We start from the raw sequence: 12,450 nt of genomic DNA on the forward strand, positions 1-12,450 counted from the left end.
ATTGATGGTGTCATTGTTCCTCCTCTTCCTCTGGTGATAACATGATGATCAACAAAGTGGTCATGACAATAGAACTCAGAGAACCTCTTGATGTTATTCTCCTCCAAGAAGCATATTGCAGCCCCATTAGAATTTTTTGTTTTGTGTTTTTTTTTTTTTTTATGTGCTCCATCCTAGTTGATCCTCATCAAAGGAACAGTTTTGGTTTAAATCTGAAGTACTCTCACAGGGTGATAGGGTCATGTTTAAATGCTTGTTCCACAGCTCAGAAGGATTTATTTGGGTTGTAGAATCTTTGGAAGGGTGGAATAAAAAGTGTCTGTCTTTTGATCTGCCTCATGATCTCTACATCACTCTCCCATGATCACAGATAAAGCCAATATACATTCCCTAGTATATGAACTGAAATACCCTGAGACCATGAACCAAAATGAGTTTTTCTTCCTTAAACCAGATGGCAACATGGTCTGCAACAATGATGTAGGAATAATTGTTAACATGTGTTTAATTCCATAGCAGTCTCTGACACTCCAGTTCACTAGCAAATATACAATTTCTCTGTTATTTCATCAATTACCAATGTAGGCCCCAAAATAACATACATCTGTAAATACAATTAAGGTCTCAAATCAGTTGACCTTATGGCAGGTGCATTCTCCAAGAAACTTGATTTAACCCCCTAAAACTTTTCATTTGAACTAAAAGAAGTCAGAAAGGTTCCAAGCAGGAGATGGCTTCAGTTCCTGTTGTCAATTTTTGAAGGAAGCACAAAGCAAGAAAGTTGATGTCTCTAGGCTATGACATGACCTCTAAATGACAGCCAGAAAGGAATGATGGCCTCAGAGTCTATTGAGGACCTGAGCATCATATGTAACAGCCTGTTGGAAGACTTTACTTCATTCTTATAAGACCTTGAATAGAAAGGCCAGGTGAATCTTGCCAAGGCTTTTGATAAACAGTGATATCAGATAATATATGACCTTACATTCAGTTTATGTTAATTTGCCACACAATGATAGAAAGAAGATAGAATTAATTTCATCATCCATGCAAATCAAATGCTGTTTTAATGCGGGGAAAGTGAAATTTAGGGAATTTTTTTTCAAATTTAATACACATCAGTTCGTCTGACAATGCAGAATACAACACTGCATATTACGACAGCTTGGGGTATGATGTTTCAAGTAAGCACTCTTGTCTAATAACTATGCACACAATTATTATAACATTAGGGGATAAAGTTGAGTTGTAAACATGAACAAAGAAACCTAAAAGGACTGCATGCTCCTAAAAACCCAAAACAATAATTTAAAATGACTTATTCTCATTTTATTTTGGGTAGAGACTTGTGATATCTTCAACAAAATTCTTCTCTATGTGTCATTTTTGTGGAGCTAGTCTTCATAAATGCCACCCTCATTCTCACCTAGTCATTGGTGAGTCATTCATCAATTTAGATTTGAAAGAAGTATAGAAAATAATCTTTGGCAAAGCTTCATTCATATTTCCACCTTCCCATCTTGAATAGAATAAATGGGAGGTGACCATGTGCATTAAATACTGTGTGTGTGTGTGTGTGTGTGTGTGTGTGTGTGTGTGTGTGTGTAAGCTTGCAGAAGAAGAGAGAGAGCAGACCAGAAAAAAACAGTGAGAGAGAGAGATAAGTCAAGAGAGGAAGGTGGAGAAATAGATGCATATGGATATAGCTATGTTTAAGCATACTGACAAAATGGCAAATATTAAAATTTAATAAAATTATCTAAAAAATGGAAATTAAAGCAAGAAATTGTAGAGAACTTTTAGCTTCAGCTTTCTATTTATGTGAGTATATAAATTTAAAACTTGACTTTGTTTTGGCAGATTCAAATTGTATTTTCTGAATCTTGGAATGAGTGTGGTTCATTGTTCACTTTCACATTCTACAGTCAGCTCTGTGATTGTTCAATAAGAGAGGGACAGAATATGAAGTGATTTATTGTTTGTTTGCAGATACCAAGGTAGGTTTGTCTCATAGTCTTCTCAGTAGTATACAGAAATAATTATTAATAAGTGCAATGAATTCATCTCTTTTCCAGTGTCCAATCCAGAGAAAAATTTCATGGGCCTGCGCGTCCTTCCAAGGAGACTTATTAAAAGCCTATAACTCTGTAGCTATTACAATGATCACACATTCATATTTATATTAGTCTTTCAATCTTGACTGATAAGACATATGAATAATACTAATTGAATATACTTATTTTGCCTACAATATTCCATGCATTGCTAATGATATATGTACATATATCTTATTGATGGTCCACATAATACTATAAGATAGAAACAATCTTCAAGACTTTTTGACAGATAAAAAGTACCACTTGTGTTGAAAATCAAGAAGTGAGGCTTCATAATCTCTCCAACCAATAATGATGTATGTTTCTACTGGAACTTAGCAATCAACTTTTTTTTTCCTCACAATGTGGTACTGACACACTTTTTTTTTTAAGACATAGGATCCTCTCTTTTCTTAAATCTGCGCAGATATGGCTATAGGTCACAACCAGAATTTAATGAGAATTTGGAATGCTTTCCTTCATGAGATGAGTGAACTTAGTTTACTTGGGTTTAGAGACAGAAACTTGTATAGGATCAACGGCATGGCATCTGCATACTCTTAGATCTGATGAGGACTTCCTGTTACATGGCAAAAGACATAGTGGGAACATGTGTCAGGGAGAGAACTCACATCTCAAACAGGAACAGAATGGTAATGACTGGGAACAGGCTTGCTCTTTTTATCCCCTTTCAAGAATTCAAGGGGTCACATCCTACCTACCTCATGTGTCACATGTTCTAGTGATTTCCCACCAGGTCTCATATGCTATCAGCTCCCGAACCTCCAACAGACCCATGTGACCAAGGCTTTAATCATCAGTAACCTCAGGAGCATTTACACCATACAATGTCATTGCATTTCGTCACCAAGTCTACACTGCCTGAGGCATTCAATTCCTTTAGGAACTACAGGAAGTAGATTATAAAACTTCAAACTCTTCCTCTCTCTCTTTTTTTGCAATTGACAAGAAGTGTGTGTATATATGATATACTTGAATACAAGGCAACAGAGGAAGGGCAGTGCGTGTCTCTCAGTGAGTTTTCTCCTGAAACAATATTCAACCAACTGTCTTGTCAGTGAGAGACTAGGAAAAGAAATAAATCCATGTGCTGCTACTCAGATAAACAATCTTTTGAATGTTCACACAAAGCACATCACCTCGTTACTCAATTACTCAATAAGCATCTTAGGTGAGAATGCTTGTCTCCACCAGCAAATGTATTCATTTCATGATTTTCATCATGTATTTGGAGCAAAATGTGGTAGGGAAAATCTAACCATTATTGAAACTAAAATCTGTAAATGATTTCATCCTACATATGTAGCTATGGAGAGCAGAAATGCTTTCCAGGGTCCATCAGTGTTTTTCACTTTTGTTCACTAAAGAGGTGCAGATGTCAACATATAATAAAGTCATATGAATTTAAGAATATTTGAATGTACCCCAGATAGAAATAGAAAACATTTTTTATATTAGGCTATAAATGCATCTAAGACTAAACTGCCACTAAGCAGTTGTCCTCCCTAGAAACTGCATAGTCACAATGACAGTGAGTATCAACCTAGGCTTCCCAAATACTAACCAAAGGGAAAGCAGGATTTCCCCATGTCCAGATCTAGCTTCTCCTTAAATACATCTGTGAACAATGGCCCAGAGTATTACTTTTGGAGTGGACCCTAATTCAGGATAAATACCCATAAAACAGATAAAGAAGAAATGAATTCTGCCCAAGATATATTAGGTCAGTTTGAGATACAGTCCAAATGTTGGCATTCCAGTGATTGTCATTATAACTAAAAGGACTATTGGATACTTTAGGTTTTTAAATGAGCCAAGATGTTACAGGAATGTGAAAAATGTTACATCTTTTAGATGCTTTGAAAATTAAATTCATTTTTTCTCTCTCTCTTGGTATTTACATAGGTGAAGCAACACATGAATTCATTTGCCTAAAAATAATGCATAAAAAGTAGAAGGTTAAATTGAAATTCAGTTTAATTTGACACAAACATGTTCTTGGAGTAGTTTTTTTTTTTTTTTTAATTGAAACATGTATTTCTTCATTTCCAGAACTGGAGTAGAAATGATCTGTAAGTAATGATTTCCAGAATACAAGTTTCATCTGAATTGCTGCCTGTGTATTTCACCAGATGGAAGGATAAACTACTGCCAGTAGCTGTGTCACCACTGAAGAACTGGCTTCCCTTCACTCTGTTTGCAGAAGTCAAAATGCACTAATATCAGACGAAAGCTTTGCAGTCCCTGAATGTAGATGGCGGCAGAGCAAGCATAATAAATCAATGGAACAAATTGTCAGAGCTTTAATGTGGCTTCTGTTGTTGTGCTTCTCATTAACAGCAGTGGCAATTCAAGAAAAGCTATTACTGCAACCAGAATTCTTAATGAGGTTTGCTACCAATTAGTTTACTGCCCAAGTATATGCTTTGACATTTGGTTATCTTGAAACTTGGGCAACTCTTCATCCAAGAGGATATTACTACACACAAGCTGAAATGATTAGTTTTTCTAATGTCTGAGCCAGTTATTATAATAGGTGACTGCAGCATATCTTAAGGGAACATTGACCTTCAAACTCCAGCTTTCTTTTGGGTTGATGTCAAATCAATAATACAGTAAAAAAAAAACCCACGAACATTCTAAAGTCAATGTTTTATTGATATCTAAACTAATACATTTTGCAAACACTTTTATTAAACTTTGCAAAGCAATGTTAGGTTAAAGAATTGTGCCCAAAGAATGTCAGGCTCAGAATGTTACCTGACAAATATGATGGAGCTTCTCTGACACACTCTAATCAAGACCAAGCTGACACTCTCTTCTCAATCACTCCAAAGTAGGAATAAATATTGTAACTATTTTTTACTGTAACTAGGAGTTAAGCTGTATAAAATAATGGGGATACCCTGGCATATCAGTCATTAAATATGTTTAGTTTTATTATAGCAGGGCAAGATTTAGAATGAAAGGAAATCTTTAAAGTATTATAGTATGAAATATATATAGTGTGTGTCACAGTATCTCAATAAAATAAATGCCTCAACAAATAATAATAGCACATTTAAGAAACTTAGGGTCTAGCTGGGCATCAGTAGGGCATGCATTTAATCCCAGTACTCAGGAGGCAGAGGCAGACAGATCTCTGTGAGTTCGAGGCTAGTCTACAGAGCAAGTGCCAGGATAGGCTCCAAAACTACACAGAGAAACCATGTCTCGAAAAACCAAAAAAGAAAAAAAAAAGAAAAAAGAAATAATTTGGGGTCTGGAAATATGATGCAACGGATTAGAAACCTGCCTTGCAAGTATGAGGCCCTGAGGATCATCCTCAGAAACTATGTAAGGAATTACCTCACTTATTTGGTTTGGCTTCCCAGTGCAGGCAAGCAGAGATATGAGGCTGCCTAAGGCTTGTTGACCAGCCAGTCTAGCTTAAGAGGTGGGCCCCAGGCCAAAAGGAAGTTGTTGGCACTGCTGAGGATGACAGACAATGTTGTCATAGGGCCTCCACATGCTCGTGAGCATGCACAAGTACACACACACACACACACACACACACACACACACACACACACACACACACACACCACACCACACCACATCACAAAACCTATTTGGATAAATTATTATTACATAGATACTGTTTATGGGAAGTTAAAAATCATATAAAGGGCTAATACTAAGCTAAGCTAATTAGGAAGAACAGCTTTCTAGAACATTGAGAGTGAGAAAAACTAAGCTCCTCCCTAGCAGGAGTAGGTCGAATAACTCATGATTGTCTACAGATGAAATCATGAGAGCATTTGGAGGTTACTCAGGAAAGGACATCCATAGCTACTTCCTGGTAACCTTAGCTTCAATACAATTTGTTAAACCCAATTTCTCTGTATTTGGATATTTTATTTATGTCTGGTTTAAGGACATCTAACATTTTCTTCTTTCTTCTCTACATTTCTACCAGGTACCTATAGCCACAAAGTTGTATCTATTACTCCTTTGAGAGTTTTGCTCAGCACACGATCATATCTGATACCGCCACATTTCTCTCTTCATTTCAAATGTAATGAATCTGAAGTCTTCTAGCTCCTGTATGAAACGTCCTTAGCATCCCGTGCCTTTATGTGGACATAAAAAATGTTGTAGTTTTCAAGTCCTATTATAAAAATCAATACAGTTTGTATCCTCATGTCAAAGCAACTGGGAAAAATCTTTGTACCTTTCATGATTCATTTTGACCACGTCAGTCATGCTGCTGTAACGTCATTTGCTGCTCACTACACTAAAGCTAGATGTTCTCTTCATAGCCATAGTGACTAATCTCACTTAGTTGGAAGGGTTTCTCTTACATATTTCCAGTTATCTAGACAAGACTGCCTTTGATCTCTTTCTAGAATGTCCCAAAAATGGTTCTTAACCTTTCCTAATGCTGCAACTCTTTAATACAGTTCCTCATGTTGTGGTTAATCCCAACCATAAAATTATTTCATTGCTACTTCATAACTATAATTTTCTACTGTTTTGGATCGTAATGTAAATATCTGAGATGAGGATACCTAGTATGATCCCGAAGGGGCCATAGTCCACATGTTGAGAACCAGTGCCCTATTGTAGGGGGCCGTTTCCTGCATCCTCCATTACAATAATGGTGCCTAAAGACACCAAGATGTAAATTACTTCAACAGGCGCTGGGTAATCTCCATTCCTTTGATCTCTGCCTATCCCGTGGCTCATTTGGCCTGAGGAGCTGAAGCCATTCATAGGGTAACACATCCCAGGCGGCTGGCCAGCCTTTATTAGGGATGGGTTTTCTTAGTTCAGAGTCTCTGCTCTGGTAAGCTTATGCATTAAAGCTTGTCTGCAGAAGGATCCGAGTGTCCTGCGTGTATTTCTTGCCGTCGAGAAAATACAGCGTGCGCGGGACATATGGTGCCGAAACCCGGGAACATATGAACATCACTGGCACCGCGGAGACCCCTCTAACGGGGCGGATTCAGAACTGCAGGGTGGTATATTCGGAGAGGTATGTTTTTTCTGGACTTTGGCTTGGGAATGTTGCTATTTTGGGAGGTTAATATAGAGGCTTCTATGCTTTTACTAGGAGCTATTTTGACTTTTCTCACTGTTGTAACAATCTTAAAGAAGTCCAGAATTACATATCAGAAACCGAATGTAGTGAGAGATGGGGCGCGCCTAACAATAAAATATAAGAAAAAAGGACCTCCCGGGATGTCTACTGACAAGGGAGTGTATAAGGAAAAAGGACCTCCCGGGATGTCTAGTGACAAGGGAGTGAATAATTTGTTAAGAACAACAACAAATAAGAAAAAAGGACCTCCCGGGATGTCTACTGACAAGGGAGTGAATAATTTGTTAGATGATTCTGTAAATAAGTTTAAAACTTTAAATCTTGATAGCTCTGATGACTCTAAAAGCTCAAGAGATAAAGTTTTAGAGAAAACAGCTCAGCTAGGTGACTCAAAACCTAGCCTCTGCCCTACAACGAAACTAGAGGCCTTGGAGCTGAGCAGCTCAGACTCTAAGATTTTAGACTCTAGCAAGGAAGCAGAGCTAGAGGAGGAGGCAGCACGATACCACCCTGATAGATATTGGCTGCCAAAAGTGAAAACAAATATGAGGCCATCGCCTGTTAATTCAGCGGGTGTACTTCTATCAGCACCCCCATTATTTGATACCCACTCCTTTTTACCATCAGAGGAGCGGAGGAAATTACAGATGGCTTTCCCAGTCTTTGATAGGGGAAAAGGCCGTGCCTGCTATTCAACACTTCTTAAAGGCCTGGAATGCCTGGGGCTTTAAAGCCTCATAAACATTGACGCTCGGGCCAAGCGTCTCACCTCAAAACCTAAAAGGCCAAAAGGAAATGGTAAAATGGAAAGATATCTTAACTGATCTTTGGAGAGGCCCGGATCCTATTCTCATAAGATCCAGGGGGGCGATATGTGTTTTTCCACAGGATGAAGAAAATCCTCTATGGATCCCAGAAAGACTCACCCGAAGAGCCCCTTCGGACCTTCAAAAGTCGAAACTCCACCCTCTCCCCGGGAGTTGAGAGCCGCTATTGTTATCCAGATTAACTCCTGTCCTTGGCGGAGAGATTGCCACTGCTTAAGGGGTGGGGGTGGGATTGTTTGATGCAGCCGTTTGCGGATTGCTGTTACTTCTGGCTGGTCTGTGAGAAAAGGGGTGGGGATGGGATTGTTTGATGCAGCCGTTTGCGGATTGGTGTTACTTTTGGCTGGTATGTAAGCTCTAGGCTCAAAACTAAAGAGAGATCGCCCAAGCGCTTATATTTTGGCTAACTATGCTTAAGCAATAGGCCGCCGGCCAGACAGCTCTTGCACACCCGGAGCCTAGGCTCATTGCACAGGGTAGAGTGTCTGGTTTGAGCAGCCCAATGAGGGATGCTGAGCAAAGGCATCGCACAGAGTTGCCTAATATGCAGGCTTCTCTGAGAGGTACGTTGACCTGCATAAGGGTTACCTGCCCGAGCCTCCCTTTCCCAGAAAAACGGCAGAGGACAGGTCGAGAGTACTTCGGGTCAAGCTAACAGCCTGATGGCGACTCTTGTACACAGTCTTAATGTTTGATTTGGGAAGGTTCAACCTCTGCCTATATCCCTCAACATATGGGTGACCTATTTGCTTGTAAAAATGTAAAGCCTTATCATTAATTAATAAAAAAGGGGGATATGTAGGGGGCCGTTTCCTGCATCCTCCATTACAATAATGGTGCCTAAAGACACCAAGATGTAAATTACTTCAACAGGCGCTGGGTAATCTCCATTCCTTTGATCTCTGCCTATCCCGTGGCTCATTTGGCCTGAGGAGCTGAAGCCATTCATAGGGTAACACGTCCCAGGCGGCTGGCCAGCCTTTATTAGGGATGGGTTTTCTTAGTTCAGAGTCTCCGCTCTGGTAAGCTTATGCATTAAAGCTTGTCTGCAGAAGGATCCGAGTGTCCTGCGTGTATTTCTTGCCGGCGAGAAAATACAGCGTGCGCGGGACACCCTATATATGTTTTTGTGGGTTACTGATAATTAAATCACATTCCTTTATAGTTTCTTATACATCTTAGTCTTCCCAGTACTAGATAAAGTGCTTAGCACATGGGACTTTACAAGTACTTTATGGTACTCAATAAATGTTCATGCGATACCTCAGATACAACTTATACTAAACTCATGATTTTCATGATTTACTACAATCATCAGATTTAATCTTTCCAGAAACCCCTGAAGAACATAAAGGGTATGAATTTCAAGTAACTTACCCCAGATCCACTTCATGTGATGGAATGAGATAATAATATCCACTAATAAGTTTACATATTACTTAATAGTCTATACACCTGAATTCATCTTTAAGGAACCTGAGATCTTTAATATGTTTTACACAAATAACTTTAGTAATAAAGTTTAAAAAATCAAATAAACAAATACTTATAAAGCAGAATGAGAAACAAATGAGATGAAATAAAGGGTCCTTAATAGGAAACCAAAATTAAAACTATTTTAATGCTTTACAAATTCATTAAAAGGAACAAATAATACATATTATAGTTTGAAAGAGATGGATCTGTCTTTGATTTTGTTATTATGTTAGCCCTTGAAAATTAACCATACTTTTCTGTTTTACCATGTTCTTATCATGTTCTCATATTTCACATTTCCTCTTATTTGGATAATTTTTTCATGTATATTATGGGCATGATGTTTTAAGATACTAATTTACATAAAGACACCTATTGAATATAGTTTGCAAGAAACACGATTTATGAGTCCCATAAAATGTTTGAATATGACAGGCACATGAGTAAATTTGCCTAATTATACACAAAATCAAATTTAGCAGTAAAGAAGTAAGAGAGGAGTAAAATTTATGAGGCAATTGAAAGGGTAATACAAAAATTAGAATATAAAAGATATTTGTGGATATTGTAAGAATGACATGCAGTAGAAAAGGAAAATATGACCCAAGATGAGTTTTTTTTTTTTTTTTTTTTTTTTTTTTTTTTTTTTTTTTTTTTTTTTGTAGAAAGACATATAGAGCTTTGACTTTAGGCAATCTCTTCTTCTATTGTGTGACAGTACAATGTGTAGAAATGTCTTCTTACAATTAAAGCTCATTTGCCATGATACCTAGTTGTATTAAAATAAAACTAGTCTGTCACTATCAGGTGGAAGGGAGACTACCAAATTGCCAAGGATTGGTCAGAATTGTAAACTAAAGGTTCTTGAAATAAATAAAATTGGAATTACTACTAGTGTCTACGCTGGATCATAAAAAAATAAACTTATAGGAGATATTATTGAAACAGTCTGGGATTTTATTTGCAAAATAGTCATAAATATCACAATTTGATATGCTTATCTGTTTTCCAGATCATAGTAGCACTGTGCTAAGAGTTTCTATCTCAATGTTTGGGTACTTGCTTATAGATTACCTCTGTAAATGGAGTTCTTATTTGGTCTAAACAATAAAAGCCCTGAGTCAGATACAGAAGAAAATGTTGAGAGAGAAGAAGGAGCAAGCTAATGACAACTTTACATCATTAGCTTCCCAGTGGAAAAGAGAGAGTTCCTGCTTCTTCCTGCTTATATCCTCTCTCCACCCAGCCATCTCACTTCCTGTCTCTGCTCAGACTCCTCATTTCCTGCTTCTACCCAGCCATTTCCCTTCCCCTCTCTGCCCAGACATCTCACAACCTCTCCCTGCTCAGCCATCTCCCTTCTTCTCTGTCTGTCCAAGCCTCCAGACTTCTCTGGTTAGCTAGTGGCAAGGTCCATCCTCTGACCTTCAGTCAAGTTTTATTTGTACAAGTAAGATATCACCACATTCCCTGCCTGGGGAGTGTAGGGGGGATGGCTATGGGCAGGTGGGATGTTGGGGGGGAGAGGGAGAAGGGATTGACATTTGAAGCAAGCTTGTTCCTAATTTGAACTAATAAAATAAAAATAATAATAAAAAAGATATCAACACATAACTGCTGACAGAACTGCTTTTACTTTAACAATATCAGTTGAGCTGACTACCATATGACTTAAACAAAGCTAAGACATTCTTGAATGACTTGGTTACTTAATCATAACAAAGACATGTATTCCTGCTAGACAGGCACTAAGCACCACACAGGCATTATTACCTCTCATGTTGTTTTACTTCTCATTATAACTGTAGAATCTGAGGGAATACTTGGTCCCGATCTCACTCCCAATGCAATCAAATTAAGAACAAGTCATTAAAGGTGACATCTTATTCCAGCACTGAAGGCATTTTTATAGGAAGAGGAATTATAGGTGTAAGCAGACTCACAAAGAGAGTACATACATTGACAGAGGGAAAACTGGCTGTGAGCAAATGCAAAGAATTGATGATAAAAACAGGTATTATTGAGAGGCAAGAGAGATTTCTAGCCCATCTCTCAGGGAAGTGCCTGCTGGTGTCTTGGTTCAGACTAATAGGATCCAGAATTTGGTTTTAACAAATATATGCCATCTAGTTGATGATATTTTGTTCCCACAGCTCTAAGAAACATCAGTGTTGTGGTATTTAAACACAATATCTCAGAGACATGTGAGTTTGTTGTTAGACAAAAAATCTATTAAAGTGTAAAATGTTATGATATTATGCAATCAAGCATAATTAAATCATTCCATTCACTTTAGGTGACATTTAGACCCTTTCCACATAAAGTTTTATGGCAATATTTTTTTTGTGCAAAGTATTCTGTTCAAGTTCAGGGGGTCCTGTTAAGTGTGTGTGTGTGTGTGTGTGTGTGTGTGTGTGTGTGTGTGTATGTTATCAGTCTATAGTTCCTAGAAATTAGTTAGCAGATTTCAATTTTGGTGCTTCTATTTGTAACATATTACTCATTCCCAGAATTAAAGGAAGGTGGTGGCAGTAGTTGATGAAATATTAACTGGAGATATCTAGGTATAAAATTCACATTGTGGATAATATTTAGGATTCCTGAAAAAAATTCTAAAATACAATCTTTTTCTACCAAGAATGTAAATACTGCTCCCTGAATGACATTTCCCTTGCCAAGTGATATTTCTTGAGAATCACATTTGACAGTAATGAAAAACAGCATTACTGCTGGCAGTGTTCAAGTTAAAAATAGTCCATAGAAAATGATACAATAAAAATTACTGCTTTTGGTTTCTTTGTGTTCATACAGGAGTCCAATACAATTTTTGAACACATTAGGTTTCATCATATAGTCTCTAAATTGTCATTTATATTGTCAAAATACCACATTAAATGTCCTAGTGTACCACAGGAGCATGACACACAAATACTAAGCCCTGTTAAGT

The 12,450-nt window shown here is 37.7% G+C and overlaps 1 protein-coding gene across 2 annotated transcripts in view; it reads right to left on the reverse strand.

Moving 5' to 3' along the window:
• The window catches only part of Khdrbs2 (KH RNA binding domain containing, signal transduction associated 2), a 409,392-nt gene that overhangs the window by 101,165 nt on the left and 295,777 nt on the right, over nucleotides 1-12,450 (reverse strand). The window lies entirely within an intron of this gene.

This window comes from Cricetulus griseus, assembly GCF_003668045.3.
Source record: "Cricetulus griseus strain 17A/GY chromosome 1 unlocalized genomic scaffold, alternate assembly CriGri-PICRH-1.0 chr1_1, whole genome shotgun sequence".
Classification (NCBI taxonomy): Eukaryota; Metazoa; Chordata; class Mammalia; order Rodentia; family Cricetidae; genus Cricetulus; species Cricetulus griseus.